This window comes from Canis lupus, chromosome 14 (genome assembly GCF_003254725.2).
Source record: "Canis lupus dingo isolate Sandy chromosome 14, ASM325472v2, whole genome shotgun sequence".
NCBI lineage: Eukaryota > Metazoa > Chordata > Mammalia > Carnivora > Canidae > Canis > Canis lupus.
The window spans coordinates 19,003,220-19,022,390 of NC_064256.1; the positions used below are offsets into that span (position 1 = coordinate 19,003,220).

General features: G+C 36.7%; 1 protein-coding gene across 31 annotated transcripts in view; it reads left to right on the top strand.

The window, feature by feature from the left end:
• Positions 1-19,171, top strand: part of GNGT1 (G protein subunit gamma transducin 1) — a 346,832-nt gene that overhangs the window by 159,735 nt on the left and 167,926 nt on the right. For 22 of the 31 annotated variants that reach the window (XM_049093550.1, XM_049093559.1, XM_049093560.1 and 19 more), the window contains one exon: positions 6,517-6,615. The exons of the other annotated variants lie outside the window; for them this stretch is intronic. The gene's annotated coding sequence lies outside the window, so the exon portion shown is untranslated. The remainder of the gene's footprint in view (positions 1-6,516; positions 6,616-19,171) is intronic. 31 annotated transcript variants of the gene reach the window in all.

Here is a 19,171-nt window from a genome sequence, read left to right on the forward strand (position 1 = left end):
ATATTTGTAACATGGTGGATTTTTAAAGGCATGTTCTCATCATTTCAAGAAAGAAAAATTCCCAAACATATATGTGTAGGTTGTTTCAACCTCTCTCTTTTGAAATGACTGGCATGTAGTGGATACTAAAACATAAACATAATTTTTTAATATATTCCCATGACTTGATATATAGTTGTATTCCAATAGAAATAGAATGTTGTTAACAGAGCATTAAAGCTTTGGATAGGCATAGTTAGGGGTATATAAGGAATACTTCCTAGTTAATATTGGGGAATCAATCATTCAGAGTGAAGAATTAGAAAGTAGAATAGAGAAATAAAATGAACATCAGACAAGTGTGCTAGAAAGTCTTTTTAAATATATACATACACATATCTATTTAGATTAATGTTATTAATTCCAAATACAAATATTTAATAATAATGACTAGTATAATCACTAGGAGAATTTCTACCTACAGATTTCTACTTCCTGGTATCCATCTCATCTCTTACATAAAGAATTTTATAGTCACTGTTTGAAATTTACCATAAAAAACAAATTCCCATGCCTCCCTTTATAATCAGCCATACTGACTTGGCTATGTGACATTTTTTAATTGTTTGTTTTCTTTAATTACTGCTGAATTTGAAATTATATCTCTCTGGTACTATGGAGAATTCCTTGAGCAATTTTAATTCCTCCTTTTTCTACAATTGCAAAGACCAGATGCTTATATCAAAAGTAGCTTTGCTTTACAACTAAAATTAATTCAGTCAAATGGTAATGCAGAACAACTTCCTAAATGAGATGAGGAATAGCTGAGGGATTCCCTCTATCTTTCCTCATTTCATTCTTCAATATTCATCAAATATTCTACCTTACATTTACAAAGATCATGCTATTAAATTAACCCAGTGCAATTAAGAACAAAATTATTGCTTATCTTCCTACAATAAGTCAAAATAAACTAAATTTATGTGGTTTTCTTGTTTACTCACTCATGGCTTCTGGCATGTCTGAAATGTAGTTAAATGACCCTTTTCTTTGGTAGGTATGTAACATTTCTTGTGCTGAGAGTTGTTTTATGCAACTTATTTCATTTAAAATCCCAAATATATACCCTATAAGCTAAGGTTTACTATTATCCCTGTTTTACAGATGAAAATATTAAAAAAATTGAGGATTATCCAGAGTACTGGATTCATTTCGTATGTCACTAAGATCTGAGCATTTCCTTGATCAGAGTGGCCTTAAGAACAGCTTACACTGCTCCTACACTATAAACACTGGTCTCTTTGTAGTAGATTGTATTATTGATCCTAATTCATCATTCAACTATAAAAGAATGCTTCTTCCACACCTTGGCCCATGACTTCACGATAGATGGCACATATTTTCCCATCATTTCAATTTGGTTTTAGACATATGATTTGATTTAGCCAGTGGAATGTTAACAGAATGTGAAGAAACAGAGTAGTGAATTGTTTACAGAGGTAAGTCTTGTACTTTTGTGTTCTGGGGATCTACCATGAGAACAGGTGCTAGACAGCCTTTATATTTCAGCGTGGGGCCAATTCATGACTCTGTAGCCTGGAGCCGTGTCCAACTAACTGGCATTCTCAAACAAAGATTCCCAGCTGAGCCCAACCTGTAGTGGTAGCTATGCATAGCTTATTGTTTCAAGTGATTAACTTTGGGGTGATTTGTTTGGTAGCACTATTGTGACAATAGCTAACTGATATACTGCTGTTGCCACCTACTGTCACTGCTACCACTACAGGCCAAGAGTTGACTAGAATGGTTGCTTCACATCCATTGTACAGCTTAAGGATACAACATGAGAGTGCCTTGCCTTAAACTCAAAGTTGTTTGTTTGTTTGTTTGTTTGTTTAATGCACCCTGTCCTAAGACTGCCTTTTGCTTCTGAGTCATAAAATGCCTTGGAAACTGGTGAGTCCCCCATGTATGCAACAATCCATGAAGAAAAACCTTGACCAACGGTAAATAGAAGTGTTAAGATAAGATCTCTCCCTTTATCCTATGGATGGATTGTTTAGAGAGAGTGTTAGTATAAGATATGACTTTTCTGCAGATGTCCTAGGAAATCAGTCTATCAACATACCTGTGGCCAACGCAGTGATACATTTTGTCTTTGTTTTTTCTAAGGATTCTGAGCTGAAAAAGAAAGATTAAGTAAATTTGCCAAGTTCAGAGAATGAGCAAATGATAGTACTCAAACTTGGGCTTTTTGATTTCAAAGTTCAGCACTTAGTCATTGTGTTATATTGTATCATTTTAAATTGGTTTAACAATTTAAATATAAAATAAAAAGTACTTTCAGGAAATTTGGTTAATCATTATCTGATGAGCAAGTATTGAGTGTAAGGAATTTGAAATTAAGTCTAGGTAGACATTTTTCTTTTTTTATTTAGAAACTTAAATATTAGGGTAAGAGGATTTTGAAGTTAAACATTACTGTTTAACTGTGTTAGAGCTCAAAGGCTATCCACATAGTTACCCCTTATTCTTTAAAAAAAGAAAAGAAATTAGAGTTCAACAAATTTAATACCATCTTCTATAGTTAGTGAAGTTCTGCTGTTTTTGATTTCTGGAATTCAGTTACAATACTGAATAACTTCAAAGGGATTCTCTTAGATATATATTGTAATTGAATATTTGAAATACAGCTATTTGCAGATAATGTCACCACAAAAAGAAGTTCTTGTGGAATGAAATAGATAAGAGAAGTAGGATATGGTGGATGAAAGGAGTGGTAGGTATGTGTTGGATAAAACTACTCTTCCTCATGTAGTGGACTTATTCTTTGGGAAAATATTATTGCAATAAGGTTAAAGTGAAACCATTATTTTGATCTTGAGACGCAAAGACTAGAACAAGATTTCTTCCCAGGATCTGCTTGTAAAGTTTTAGGGAGGGAAATGGGAAGGGAATATCTATTTCAGTAAGTCACCATGGATCATGTCATAGTGACTTAAGCTAATTGCTTTTATTCAGTGATTCTTAAACCTGGCTACACATCTGGACTATTTGAAAAGCTTTTTATTTTTATTTTTTTAAATTTTTATTTATTTATGATAGTCACACACAGAGAGAGAGAGAGGCAGAGACATAGGCAGAGGGAGAAGCAGGCTCCATGCACCGGGAGCCTGACGTGGGGTTCGATCCCGGGTCTCCAGGATCGTGCCCTGGGCCAAAGGCAGTCGCTAAACCGCTGCACCACCCAGGGATCCCTGAAAAGCTTTTTAAATGCAGATTCCTTGGGTTTATTGCAAACTCTCTGAAAAGTGGAAGACAGGATCATACTTAGAGCCCCCCTGGGGGGGGTGGGGAAAATTGGGATTGTGGGCTTTTAAATTTTTTCTTTCTGCTTTTATTGAAATTCAGAAAGCCAAAAGACCAATCTTTACATGAAATGTTTTATACATATAGTTGTATTTCTTTTTTGGTTCTGCCAAGTTTTGAGCAATCTTGATTTTGGTTTGGTTTTTGTTTTTTGAGTGTCAACCTCTCAGCTCTGCAGAGGTACACAAGAAAAAGGATTTAGGCCCATGATTTTAAAGATAAATCAGCATATTCCTTGAGACTAAGCTTGGTAGGATCAGGTCATGTTTAATATTTCTTAGAATCAAAGTAAAACAATCTGATATGCACATTTATTGGCGGGTACTATGCTAAGCATTATGTATGTGTAAGCTCAACATAATATTTTGTAGCTGTTTACAGATGGGAAGGTTGAGGATCAGCCAAGCTAAGTAATTTACCGAAGATCATGCAACATCTAAGAAAGGAAACAAAGTCTAAACCTAGGTCAGTTTTACAGCTCTCAGAAGCTCTTAAATACTAATTGTATTATTTAAAAATTAAAAGCACTAGAAAGGAGAAACATAACAAAACAAAAATATTGGGTTTTCTTTCCAGAGTTCACGTATGGTCAAATCATAGCAGGATTTTTTGTTTTAAAGACCATTGTACCGCCTTTAACTTTAAAATCTGTAGAACCAATTCTTTAATTTTATTATTTTAAAAATAATCTACAATTACATAATAATTGCATGATTCATTTATTGAAAGATGCCTTCATATTTACAGAATTAAAAGAAACACATTTTATTTTATTTATAAATTAGTACTTTTAAGGAGTGTATTGCTAATAGCCCATTTTATTCTTGGAGCAATATGCCTTTCTAAACTTATCATTAGAACATTTTCCATCCTCTATCACAGATTATTTGGTATATGTTACACAAAGTGTTTCCTTTCACAGTGATTTTTTGGAGGGTGAACATATAATCTACTTATTAATTTTATATTAACCTTAGGAAAACAAATGAAAGCTACTCTCACATATCTGGTGCCATTTCAGAATTAGATGATAAATGAATAAACTAAAACCTCCAAACATATTCTCTGCAATAACATTGTATGTGAGAGACATTTTGAAGTATTGTATGTAATATTTCCATAGAATATCAGCAAAAAGAATAGTTGTCTACATTTTGTATCAAATTTAGGCAATATTCTAAGGTAGGAAATTTTCCAAATCAGATAATAATGTCTCTTTCTCGTTCCATACATAATAAAGCTTTTTTAAAAAGTTTAACTTAATACGATACTTCAATTTCAGTAACTTCATTTAGTAGTCACTGTTACTATTTTTAAGTGACATTGATTTCCCAGTGATACACATATGATTACATTTTTATGAAATATACCTTGCCATATGTTCTACATTCACAATGACTTAATATTACCTAATTTTCTGACTCATACATTCAAAATGACATTTGTTTTTTTCTGAAACATGTACTCTGCAAACTTTTATTGAAATGTACAACTTACCAAAAAAGTGTACAAATTATAATAAATGTATAGCTCTATGAATTCTCGTCAGGTGAATGCATACCATATATCCAGTGTCCGTATCAAGAAACAGAACATCCCCTGTATCCCAGAAATTCATTCAAGCCATTACCAATCTCTATGATAACCTTTATGCTGATTTTTAACATTTTAGATTAATTTGTTAATTAAATTGAACTGTAATTTATTTTCTTTTTTTAAAGAATAAGGGGTAACTATGTGGATAGCCTTTGAGCTTACTGTTTAACTTCAAAATCCTCTTACTCTAATATATAAGTATTCCAAAGAAAAAAAGAAAAAAATGTCTACCTAGACTTAATTTCAAATTCCCTACACTCAATACTTGCTCATTAGATTTAGATTATGTTATACTGTTTTTGATATTTTTTTTTTTTGTTTTTGATATTTATAAGTGAAGTTATACATTAAGTACTCTACCAGCTTTTCTCATTCAACATTATGCTTGTGAATTTCCTCCTTGCTGCTGTTTGTAGCAGTAACTTTTTCGTCTTCATTAATATTCCATTGGACAAATATATCATTTTGTTAATTTTTAGTTGGTGGGTATTACATTCTTTTCAGTTTTTAGCTGCTTAAAAATAATACAATGAAAATCATTGTACATATCCTTTGGTTTACAAATGGACTCATTTCTCTGTGTTTGTACCTGGAGTGAATTTGCTGGGTTCCAGGTTTTACATAAATATAGCTGTAGTAGATACTACCAACCTGATTTCCAAAGCAATTTGTATTAATTTCACCACCATAAGCAGAAATGAGTGCTTCAATTGTTCCTCCTGTTTGTCAACAGTTGATACTGTCAGCTTCAGGTTAACCATTTTGATAAAAGGGTATAAATATAAAATTGTGGTTTTACTTTGTACTTCCTCGATAATTAATGACAAGTGCCTTGTCATGTGTACTAGCGATTTGCATATAACTTTTTGTAATGTACCTATTCAGTCTTTTGTCCAATTTTTTACTGATTTGCCTACTTTTTAAAAATTGTCCTGTAAGAGTTCTTCATATATTCTGGACATAAATCCTTTTACCAATGTTAGTCTTTAAAACTCTTCTCCAACCTATGGCCTGCCATTACACTCTCTCAGTGGTATCTTTGGATGAAGAGCAGTTTTTAATTTTAATGTAGTGCAATTTTCCACATTTTCTCTTTATGGTGTTCTTTGTATTGAAGAAATCTTGGACTATTCCAAGGTTATAAATACTTAATCATATGTTTTCTTTTAAAAGTCTTATAGTTTTACTTTTTACATTTATGTCTATAATCCATGTTAATTCATTGAGAAATATAAAGAATCGATAATTTAAAAAAATAGATATCCAGTTGATTTAGCATGATTTTTGAAAAGACCATTCTCTTTCCATTGCACTGACAGGTCAATTTTATCATATATTAGAGAATTATGAGTCCTTTTCCATACTGGTATTTTCATTTATCTATGCACCAGTTCAACACCACCTTATATATTGGAGCATTATAATAGTCCTTGTCTGCTTTTCCTGCTTTTCTATAAATTTGCCTCAGTTGTTCTTGGCCTTTGAATTCCTGTATAAATTTTTAGAATTGGGGCGGGGCAAGATGGCGGAGGAGTAGGTACCTCAACTCACCTGTCCCACCGACTTACCTAGATAACGTTCAAATCATCCTGAAAACCTACGAACTTGACCTGAGATTTAAAGAGGGAACAGCTGGAACGCTACGGAGAGAAGGGTTTTCGCTTCTACGAGGTAGGAAGGCGGGAAAAAATACAAAATAATCCAGGGGCCGGGCTGAGGCGGGGCGGGAGCCTCGGGGTCAGGAAGGCCCAGCCCGGGAAAAGCGGGAACTTCAACAATCCACACCGGATTCTTCCCGGGGGGAAAGGCGCTCAGCAGGGAACTCGGGCAGGCTGGCGGGAGGGCCGTGGAGCCTCCGGTCTCCCGGAGTCACGAACGGAGGGCGGGCTCCCCGGGGCGCGGGGGGGGGGGGCGGAGCTGGTCAAGGGCCGGAGCGCCACCCAGCGGGTCGGGAGCAGCTCAGGCGGCGGCTCGGGGCGGGGGCTGCGCCCTGCCGCGTTGGGAGCCTTGGGAGCCGCGGCCCGGGAGCGCCATTCCAGCAGCGCAGGCCCCGGAGCCAGGCGGAGGTGGGGAGGGCCCAGGGCAGCGAGGACGCTCCTACCACCTTCCCCCCAAATTGTGCAGGTCAGCGCCCCCGCCCCCGCCCCCGGAGCCTCCAGGCCAGCGTGGACTGGGAGACTGCGGTGGTGACTGGGGGAGCTGACTCCAGGGCTGGGGACCTGGCCGCCGCCACTGTTGTCGTTCCTCCCTGTGTCATTGTGCGCCTGGGCGGGGGACAGGGGACAGAGGCCTCACAGAGTCAACAGCTCCCACTGAGCCCGGCACCCGGCAGGAGGCAGGGCAGCTCCCCCAGGTGCACACACCTGAGAATCAGCACAGCAGCCCCTCCCCCAGAAGACCAGCTGGAAGGAAAGGGGGAGAGCGAGTTCTTGACCAAGGAGCCCTGGAAAGCTCCAGGGGAAGTCGAGGGATTTACAGTATATAGAACCGGAGGGTACCCCTCCTTTCTTTTTTCTTCCTTTTTCCAGTACAACTCGTTTTGAGATCAGACTGTAAATATCCAATTTTTTTTTTCTCTTTTCCCACCTTAACTACAATATTTTACCACCTCTTCATTTTTGAGATTCTTCCTTTTTGACTTTCATATTTCTACAATTACAGGTCCTAGATATATTTTCCACTTCTAGAGTCCCTTCAACATACTACACTTAATTTGGGGAGATATACAAGATATGTTTTTTGTTGTTGTTGTTGTTTTGTGTTTCTTTTCTCTGCCTCATTTTGTTCTACAATGGCAGAAGTTAATACCTCTGAAAACATGACCAGTATGCACCCAGAACCAAGTGGTATACTGTGCTGGTTCATTCTGTGAGATTCCCCAATCCCATTCTGCCCCCCTCTTTTATCTCATTTATGTTTTGGTGGTCAATGGTGGGGTCCCCTACCAGCATTTCTGGTTTACATTAATTTGGGCCTCAGATCTTCTAACATACAAAACTTAATATACTCAGAAACAAGAGGATCACCCTCTAGAACCCCTCAGGTAGACTACATTCTCCCTCCACTGCAACTTTGTCACCACCACCATCTCCCAGTCCCCCCTCCCTTTTTTTCTTTTCCTTTTTTTTTCTTTTTTTCTTTTTTCTGTTTCTTTTCTTTTTTCTTTTTCCTCTTCTTTAGGATTCCTGGACTTTTATTTTTTACTACTTTGTTTTAAAATTTGTTTTTCACTTTAGTGATCCTTTTGTTTTATTTCATTCTGATCTTTGTTTTCAATTTCTGGTCTCTGAACTCGGCACAATCATCTAGGGTAAAATTTACTTAGGTCGTGGTTGATATTTTTGACACAGCCCGCTCATAATGCCACTCTGCACTGAGCAAAATGACTAGAAAAAAGAACTCACCACAAAAGAAAGAATCAGAAACAGTACTCTGTACCCCAGAGTTACAGAATTTGGATTATACTTGAAAGTCAGAAAGCCAATTCAGAAGCAAAATTATAAAGCTACTGGTAGCTCTGAATAAAATCATAAAGGAATCAAGAGACTTCATGGCTGCAGAATTTAGATCTAATCAAGCCAAAATTAAAAATCAATTAAATTAGATGCAATCCAAACTGGAGGTCCTAACAATGAGGGTTAATTAGGTAGAAGGAAGAGTGAGTGACGTAGAAGATAAGTTGATGGCAAGGAAGGAAGCTGAGGAAAAAAGAGAAAAACAATTAAAAGACCATGAGGAAAGGTTAAGAGAAATACATGACAGCCTCAGAAGGAAAAATCTACGTATAATTGGGATTCCAGAGGGCACCGAGAGGGACAGAGGGCCAGAAAGCATATTTGAACAAATCATAGCTGAGGACTTCCCTAACCTGGGAAGGGAAACAGCATTCAGATCCAGGAGATAGAGAGATCCCCCCCTAAAATCAATAAAAACTACTCAACACCTCGACATTTAATAGTGAAACTTGCAAATTCCAAAGATATAGAAGAAATCCTTAAAGCAACAAGAGACAAAGGATCACTGACTTATAAGGGGAAAATATTAGATTAACAGCAAGCCTCTCTACAGAGACCTGGCAGGCCAGAAAGGGCTGGCAGGATATATTCAGGGTCCTAAATGAGAAGAACATGCAGCCAAGAATACTTTATCCAGAAAGGCTCTCATTCAGAATAGAAGGAGAGATAAAGAGCTTCCAAGATAGGCAGAAACTGAAAGAACATGTGATCAGCAAACCAGCTCTGCAAGAAATATTAAGGGGGACCCAGTAAAAGAGAGAGGAAGGCCAAAGAAATAATCCACAAAACAGGGACTGAATAGGTAATACGATGACACTGAATTCATATCTTTCGATAGTAACTCTGAACGTGAATGGGCTTAATGATCCCATCAAAAGGTGCAGGGTTTCAGACTGGATAAAAAAGCAAGACCCATCTATTTGCTGTCTACAAGAGACTCATTTTAGATCTAAGGACACCTACAGCCTGAAAATGAAAGGTTGGAGAACCATTTACCATTCAGATGGTCCTGAAAAGAAAGCAGGGGTAGCCATCCTCATATCAGATAAACTAAAGTTTATCCCAAAGACTGTAGTAATGGATGAAGAGGGACACTATATCATATTTAAGGGATCTATCCAACAAGAGGACCTAACAATCATGAATATTTATGCCCATAACATGGGAGCTGCCAAGTATATCAATCAATTAATAACCAAAGACATACTTAGATAATAATACACTTATACTGGGAGACTTCAACAGGGCATTTACTGCAAATGACAGATTTTCTAAGCACAACATTTCCAAAGAAACAAGAGCTTTATATGACACACTGGACCAGGTGGATTTCACGGATATTTACAGAACTTTACAACCAAATGCAACTGAATACACATACTTCTCAAGTGCATATAGAACTTTCTCCCCAAATAGACCACATACTGGGTCACAAATTAGGTCTCAACCGATACCAAAAGATTGGGATTGTCCCCTGCATATTTTTAGACCATAATGCTTTGAAAATTGAATATCACGAATAAATAAATTAAAAAAAAAACAGATATTAAAAAAAAAAAAAAGAAACTTGAACTCAATCACAAGAAAAATTTGCAAGAAACTCAAACATGTGGAGGTTAAATAGCATCCTGCTAAAAGATGAAAGGGTCAACCAGGAAATTAGAGAAGAATTAAAAAGATTCATGGAAACTAATGAAAATGAAGATACAACCATTCAAAATCTTTGGGAGACAGCAAAAGCAGTCCTAAGAGGGAAATACCTCTCAATACAAGCATCCCTCAAAAAATTGGAAAAAACTCAAACAAACTAACCTCGCACCTAAAGGAACTGGAGAAAGAACAGCAAATAAAACCTACACACAGCAGAAGAAGAGAGTTAATAAAGATTCGAGCAGAACTCAATGAAATAGAGCCCAGAAGAACTGTAGAACAGATAAACAAAAGCAGGAGTTGGTTCTTTGAAAGAATTAATAAAATAGATAAATAATTAGCCAGTCTTATTAAAAAAAAAGACTCAAATTAATAAAATCACAAATGAAAAAGGAGAGATCACAACCAATACCAAGGAAATACAAACGATTTAAAAACATGAGCAGCTATACACCAATAAATTAGGCAATGTAGAAGAAATGGACGCATTTCTGGAAAACCACAAACTACCTAAACTGGAACAGGAAGAAATAGAAAACCTGAATAGGCCAATAACCAGGGAGGAAATTGAAGCAGTCATCAAAAACCTCCCAAGACACAAAAGTCCAGGGCCAGATGGCTTCCAGGGAAATTCTATCAAACATTTCAAGAAGAAACAATACCTATTCTACTAAAGCTGTTCTGAAAGATAGAAAGGGATGGAATACTTCAAAACTCATTTATGAGGTCAGCATCACCTTAATTCCAAAACCAGACAAAAACCCCACCAAAAAGGAGAATTATAGACCAATATCCCTGATGAACATGGATGCAAAAATTCTCAACAAGATACTAGCCAATAGGATCCAACAATACATTAAGAAGATTACTCAGCATGACCAAGTGGGATTTATCTCCGGGATGCAAGGCTGGTTCAACATTCGTAAAGCAATCAACGTGATAGATCATATCAACAAGAGAAAAAACAACAACCATAGGATCCTCTCAATAGAGGCAGAGAAAGCATTTGACAAAATACAGCATCCATTCCTGATCAAAACTCTTCAGAGTATAGGGATAGAGGGAACGTTCCTCAGCATCTTAAAAGCCATTTGTGAAAAGCCCACACAAATATCATTCTCAGTGGGCAAACACTGAGAGTCTTTCCCCTGAGATCAGGAACACGACAGGGATGTCCTCTCTCACCGTTGTTATTCAACATAGTACTAGAAGTTCTAGCCTCAGCAATCAGGCAACAAAAAGAAATAAAAGGCATTCAAATTGGCAAAGAAGAAGTCAAACTCTCCCTCTTCACCAATGACATGATACTGTACCTAGAAAACCCAAAGACTCCACTCCAAGATTGCTAGAACTCATACAGTAATTCGGCAGTGTGGCAGGATACCAAATCAATGCCCAGAAGTCAGTGGCATTTCTATACAGTAACAATGAGACTGAAGAAAGAGAAATTAAGGAGTCAATCCCATTTACAATTGCAACCAAAAGCATAAGATACCTAGGAATAAACCTAACCAAAGAGGTAAAGGACCTACCCTAAAAACTACAGAACATTTCTGAAAGCAATTGAGGAAGACCCAAAGAGATGAAAAAAATATTCAATGCTCATGGATTGGAAGAATTAATATTGTGAAAATGTCAATGCTACCCAGGGCAATTTACACATTTAATGAAATCCCTACCAAAATACCATGGACTTTCTTCAGAGAGTTGGAGCAAATCCTTTTAAGATTTGTGTGGAATCAGAAAAGACCCTGAGTCTACAGCCATACCACCCTGAACGTGCCTGATCTCATCAGAAAAGACCCCAAATAGCCAGGGGAATATTGAAAAAGAAAACCAGAGCTGGGGGGCATTACAATGCCGGATTTCAGGTTACATTACAAAGCTGTGATCATCAAGACAGTATGTACTGGCACAAAACAGACACGTAGATCAATGGAACAGAATAGAGAATCCAGAAATGGGCCTTCAACTCTATGGTCAACTAATACGACAAAGCAGGAAAGACTATCCACTGGAAAAAAGATAGTCTCTTCAATAAATGGTGCTGGGAACATTGGACAGCCACGTGCAGTAGAATGAAGCTAGACCATTCTCTTACACCAGACAAAAAGATGAACTCAAAATGGATGAAAGATCTAAATGTGAGACAAGATTTATAAAAATCCTAGAGGGGAACACAGGCAACACCCTTTTTGAACTTGGCCACAGCAACTTCTTGCAAGATACATCTATGAAAGCAAGGGAAACAAAAGCAAAAATGAACTACTGGGACTTAAGATAAAAAGCTTCTGCACAAAAAAAAAAAAAAAAAAAAAAAAAAAAAAAAAGCTTCTGCACAGCAAAAGAAACAGTCAACAAAACTCAAAGACAACCTACAGCATGGGAGAAGATATTTGCAAATGACGTATCAGATAAAGGGCTAGTATCCAAGATTTATAAAGAACGTATTAAATTCAACCCAAGACACAAACAATCCAATCATGAAATGGGGAAAACAAAACAAAAACAAAACAGAAATTTCACCAAAGAAGCCCTACCCATGGCCAACAAGCACATGAGAAAATGCTCCGCATCACTGGCCATCAGGGAAATACAAATCAAAACCACAATGAGATACCTCCTCACACCAGTGACATTGGTGAAAATTAACATGACAGGAAACAACAAATGTTGGAGAGGATGTGAGATTGGGGAACCCTCTTGCACTGTTGGTGGGAATGTGACCTGGTAAATGTGACTCTGGAAAACTGTGTGGAAGTTCCTCAAAGAGTTAAAAATAGAGCTACCCTGTGACCCAGCAATTTCACTGCTGGGGATTTACCCCAAAGATACAGATGCAGTGAAACGCCGGGACACCTGCACCCCAATGTTTATAGCAGCAATGTACACAATAGCCAAACTGTGGAAGGAGCCTCGGTGTCCATCGAAAGATGAATGGATAAAGAAGCTGTGGTCTGTGTATACAATGGAATATTACTCAGACATTAGAAAAGACGAATACCCACCATTTGCTCCAATGTGGATGGAACTGAAAGGTATTATGCTGAGTGAAGTAAGTCAATCTGAGAAGGACAAACATTATATGGTCTCATTCATTTGGGGAATATAAAAAATAGTGAAAGGGATTTAGGGGAAAGGAGAGAAAATGTGTGAGAAATATCAGAGAGGGTGACAGAACATGAGAGATACCTAACTCTGGGAAATGAAAAAGGGGTGGTGGAAAGGGAGGTGGGTGGGGAATGGGGTAACTGAGTGATGGACTCTGAGGGGGGCACTTGATGGGATGAGCACTGGGTGTTATGCTATATGTTGGCAAATCGAACTCCAATAAAAAATATACAAAAAATAAAATAAAATTTTCCAAAGTCCATAAAAACTTTAGAATTTGATGTTGATTTTTAAAAAATATATCCATTGAAATTTTGATTGGGATTACATTATATTTATAACCTAATTTAAGGAAACTTGACATGCATCTCTCCATTTAAAGGCCTCTTTAAATTTTGTACTTTCAGTATGATTTTTATACATTTTTTCATTTGGATTTATTAGTAGGTGTTTGATGTTTTATTTTAAAATTATAAAGGTAATTTTTAAAATAAATTATTTTACTAGTGTTTTCTATATTAGACTTGCTATATTCAGTTACTATTTCTAATAATTATAGATTCCTTTGGATTTTCTTCAGACACATTTATGTCCTCTGAAAATAATGGTAGTTTATTTCTTTTATTACAATCTTAATGTCTTACAGCACTGGATAGAACTTCTTGTCTAATTTTGAATAGAAGTGGTGACAAAGAACATCTTTGTGTTCTTATCTCAGGGGAAAGTTGTCACCATTCAGCATGATGTTTGCCGGATGTTCTTTTGCAGATGATCTTTTTTTCAGATTGAAGAAGTTCTTTCCAATTCCTAATTTTCTAAGAATTTCATTGTGTTAACTGTATTCTCCCCCCTTTTCCAACTCTCCAGCAGATCTTTACCTTTGCAGCACTCTAACATTGGAAAAAATGTTCCTCTCTTCATATGCATATTTTCTTCAATTCTCACTGCTTCTATAGTTCTCCAATGTCTATGTAAACAAAACATTTTAACTTTACCTCACTGTATCTAAGTGGAGGAGGATCATTGGGAAGCTATAATCTAATCATCCTGCCCAGAAGTGGACTTCATCTTAATATTTCAAAACTTTTGTCACTTTGTTCAATCATTTTCTATTTTAAGTTCCAGATGGGCAAATTTTTATTTCTTAACCATTCAGAATAAGATTTATTCTTTTACTGGGGGAATTTTAAGACAAATACTTTCATGACTTTTTTTTTTGTAATTTTTTTTTTTTTTGCTTTCTTCTTTTGATGCTTCTTTTTCTTTTTAAAAAGTTTTTTATTAAGTGAGTTATGTTTTCTTGCCTAATACTGAAGGACAATATAGAATACTGGCTTTCAACTTTTTTCTTCTGCTGTTACACACATGAAGGATGACATTTATTTGTATATCACATCCTATTAGCATACGTGGAACATAATATAATTCTCATGCCACAAGTATTAGTCTGTCTCTAATGTTGTATTTCTTATTTCTCTCCTGTTGACACTTCCTTTAGTAGAAAGTATCTGTGTATGATTAAACTATTATTCTTATTTCTAGGATTTTTCTGAAGTATCATTTCTGTGAGTATAAGTAATATTTTGATAGAAAAGTGAGCTCCCTTGCCACGTCTTAGCACAAAATTCCACCCGAAGCACTTACTATACCAAATGAGCTGAAGTCAAAGTGTTTCTTGTCACAGAAATGAAAATACCAAAATATGTTTATGTCAGATGAACTGTCATTATACTCCCAAATAGAACTGGCTTTTAGAAGCATCTACTGCAAAGACCTCTGTACTTACTGGAGTCAAGGTTGAACAAATTAGAAGGAATGATTTGTCCATCAAATATACTTATGATAAAATAAGTGAAAATTTTATGCTAAATAAATGCATGCTGAATTAAAATGATTCTTAACCGATACCTAAAACTTTAGAATATTCCTCAGGGTTTAGTTTATTTTTGCAAGTTACTGAAAATGTTAAATATTAGAGCTCAATATTTTCTCTGAGAGTTCTTTTTCATAACTTTAATTGTTAAAAAAAAATGAATAGTGTGCTTGATACTGATCAGACTTGAAATTAGCCATATCTCAAAATGATATTTTTCAGATTAAATTTTAAAAGAATAAATTATATAGGCCCATATACTGCATATATATAGTAGGATAACTACAATGGTAATCTGTAATCTTTAAACTGTATTCTCATCTGTGGCAGGCACAAATGTCTTGTGATTCTTGCACTATTGAAAATGAGGATTTTTTTGTATTCTTGTTAGATCACAATAATATCAAATCATGCACACAGTCCCCCTTCTAGAATATTTTCTGTTAGTCATAAAATATTGAAGCCCTTCTGTTTGCCGTGTTACATCCTGTGAGAATCATATCCAAAGTGTAATGTTTGGCTTCTGATTTCAAGAAAATTACAGTCTTGTTAAAGCTTGTATACTTATATAAAGTGCAAAACAGGTAGGCAATCTGATATAGTGTTTCTCAAAATCTAGTTCTTAGAATATATACATTTTAAAAATTAGATTATCTGGACTGCTTGCCAAAGTTGTTGAATCTGAGGCCCTCTACAGAAAAAAAAAAAAAAATCAGAATATCTGAGTTAGGCCTGGGCATATGCACTTTGTACAATTTATTATTTATTTTGCTGTACATAGAAAACTTGAGGACCACTGGTAAGGCAATAAAAACTTGGAACCAGACCACATCAAATTCAGGAATATCACATCTTAATTAAATGTATGATCTTCAGAAAGTTTTCTAAGCCTTTCTCTAGCTCCTTTTCTTGTATGTAAAATAGAGATAACACCTACAGATGGAATAATTAGATGTAGTGCATGTATACTGACCAATATACCGCATGTTAAATAGTAATTGCTCAATAAATGCTATTACTAACATGCTTTTAAGAAATAGCTAGGAATTATGTGTTCGAAACTCAGTAGTGGGTTGTGGAAGCTTCCCACTGCTGATTAGAATAGAGTAGCTTGCAGCAAACATGTCCCTACCAAACAACTACAAAATTGTTACATTTAAAAAGAAAAATCACCAAAGTAAAGGCATTAGAGAGCTACTGAAAGAAACAATTAAGACTTGTGAGTCAAAGATTCTAGAAAGAGGGGAATAGAGGTGATTTTCACAAGTAGTGTTTTCAAGGGGACATTACCAATTCTGAGTGAGGCAACTGGGATATTCATCTACAATCTCGTGTTTTGTCATTGATTGACAAATGTCCTTGCTAGGTGTAGGAAGCTAGGGGAGTTAATTTTTTTTGTGGGGGGGGGAGTTAATTTCTTGGCAGTAAAGGACTACCATATGCAAGGGCAAATGTAGCTTTGGAGAATGTCTTTGGACAAAGAGGTACAGATACTAGCAATGAAAAGAATTGGAAGTCAGCTAGAGTCCACTGAAGTGATTAAGGCAGAGGAAGATGAGCCAGATGAACAAGGTGGTTAAACTCCACACTAATATTCTGATTTATATATGCCCTATGTTAAAGTGATGCTGTCTTTTCATTATTTCTAAATAAAGTAGTAGTCAGTGACAATTTGTAGTGTGGCTAATTGTTACAGAAACCACAACTTCTATTCATCATCTCCCTCTTCAACTACTCCTAGATTCCTTTCAACCTAAGCCAGTACTTTTGCTGGCCTGGTGGACACCCAGACCTTCATCACTCAAAGTCTGAACATCTGTGGTTATTATGCCCTTTTTCAGGCTATGGTTGCTCTAAATGCCCATTCCTAGCTATTAATGAACATGGGAGCAAACCAATCACCCCAGTGAATCCCTCCAGTTGTAGATATATGTACTTCCATTATGCAGCAGCAACTCTATTTCCTCATGATAATCAGGGCCGAGCGGCTAGTACAGCAACTTCTTTCTTTGGTGCTTTCAAAGTGATAATTAAAAGTTACTGGATCTTTTAGTGAAAGAATCCTTTCTCACCCCAGATGCCATGCTGACCAAAGAACAAGGACTTCTAATAAAGCAGAGCCTAAACTGATGTGGATATAAAATAAACAAACATCCCCACACACACCCCGAATGTCTCAAGTTAATCACTTGGAATGATAGTGAGAGCAATCCCTTTTACTTCCATCCTTTGGGTGGGAGAACTTGGCATTCTGCCTACAGCGGCACCATAAATATGCCTTGACCCTGCATGTCATCCCCAGGCTAGTGCTTGAGCTGCCCCTGTAAAAGGCCATAAGAAATGATACATTATATGGAAAAATCAGTGGATCCCTTGGTATGAAGCAATGCTATGCAGTATTACTTTATAATTAACTGGATATTCTGTGGGGTCTGGGGCTCAGCTGGCCAAGACTCTGTGGGTAGGAAAAGTAAACTCATAATTGGAATATGCATCAATCCTAATAAGGACAAATTACTGCCTCCTATAGGGAAGAAGAGTTCAGATGTATTCAACTTGCCATCAAGGAGATGAGTGGGCTCCCAGGGCGTGACACCGTATTGAGGATTTTGGGTTAGTTTTTGCAGCTATTCAGTTAGACACTCAGCAGCAAGGATAGATGGTAGTCTTAGTGAGACAGACTGTATGTACTGTTACGTTGTGTGCTTTGCCACCATAGTTATTCTATTCATTTGCACATTGTGTAAGCACTGGGATGACTGAAAAAAGGAAGCTGGCTAGTCTCTACCAGATGAGTCATGTTATCCATCTGATTGCTCGTGGCCTCTGCTGCAGTGGATGTTCCTGGGTGGCATTGATATGAGGTAGCCAAACATATACTTTTCCTACAGTTGCCTCCAGTAGTTAGTTGTGAACTCTATGAAGTGGCTGTTCTGGTGCTTGAAAACTTGAGAAACAAAGTGATATGTGACTTTCAGAGCACAGAGTATGAACAAAGGAAGAAAAGCTAGGGCAGGTAGGAAAACCAAAGCAATTTAATCAACCCTAAAGAAAGCCCTGAAGAAATTGAATACACAGGTCCTCTCCAGTGTCTTCACAAAAGGCTCATGAATGGAACGGCCATGATGGAAAGAATGGAGGCAATTTGTACATCTAATAGTATGCATTCTGTTTCACTGATCAGCCAGAGAAGGGCGGAAGACCCTGAGTTTGAGGAATCTTGGGCCAAGAGGTGGTTGAAATTACAAAAAAAAAAGACGTAATGCCTTCACCTCTCTGACAACTTAGCTCCAAGCTGGGGATCAACATGAGAAAGCTACAATACTCTTCTCGCCTAGTCATCATTCTAATATCATGAGGCCATTTAGGTAGCGTGAATGGTACAACACTTCCCTGCATTAAATCAACACCCAAATCACTTAGTCCTTTCTTATGAAATGCCCTTTCAAGTATATTTCCACGTGTATTTATTTCTGTGGCACTGGGGGGAAATGCAAGTTTTGGAGACAAACCAGGTTAAAATTTTATCTTGGTAATTTGACATGATTTTAAAAATTATCTCATATACCTAGAACAGAACCAGTCACATAACGAAATACTAATGAATATTATCACCAGTGCTGTTATTTATCCTAGCCCTAAAGAAATTTAATAAACAATTAATTCCAAAATTGCCACTGTGTACTCTAGAGAGAAAAAAATCCTTCAACCTTTATAAGATAAATTTTACTTTTTTGTAAAGAAATAGATTAAATGTCACTATTTACATGTTTTGTACTGACATTTCCAAAGGAGGCATATTTGGCCTGAAGGTTCCCGGAAAACAAGACCTTTACATTATTTATTTTATAGTTTTCTATTCCTTCGGTCAAATCAGGTGCGTATCAGTTGCTGCTACTTCCTCAAGGGTGGTTTATTTATCAGGCCAGCTAGACGGAGCTCAATACTGACTTTTAAAATGAAGAAGGAAAGTTAATGTTCTTTTTCAGAGTAATACCTACATCAATATTTCAGTCATTCACCCAGGTCATGTAAAGCTGCAGTTTAAAATTCCCAACACACCATGGCTTAGACATTT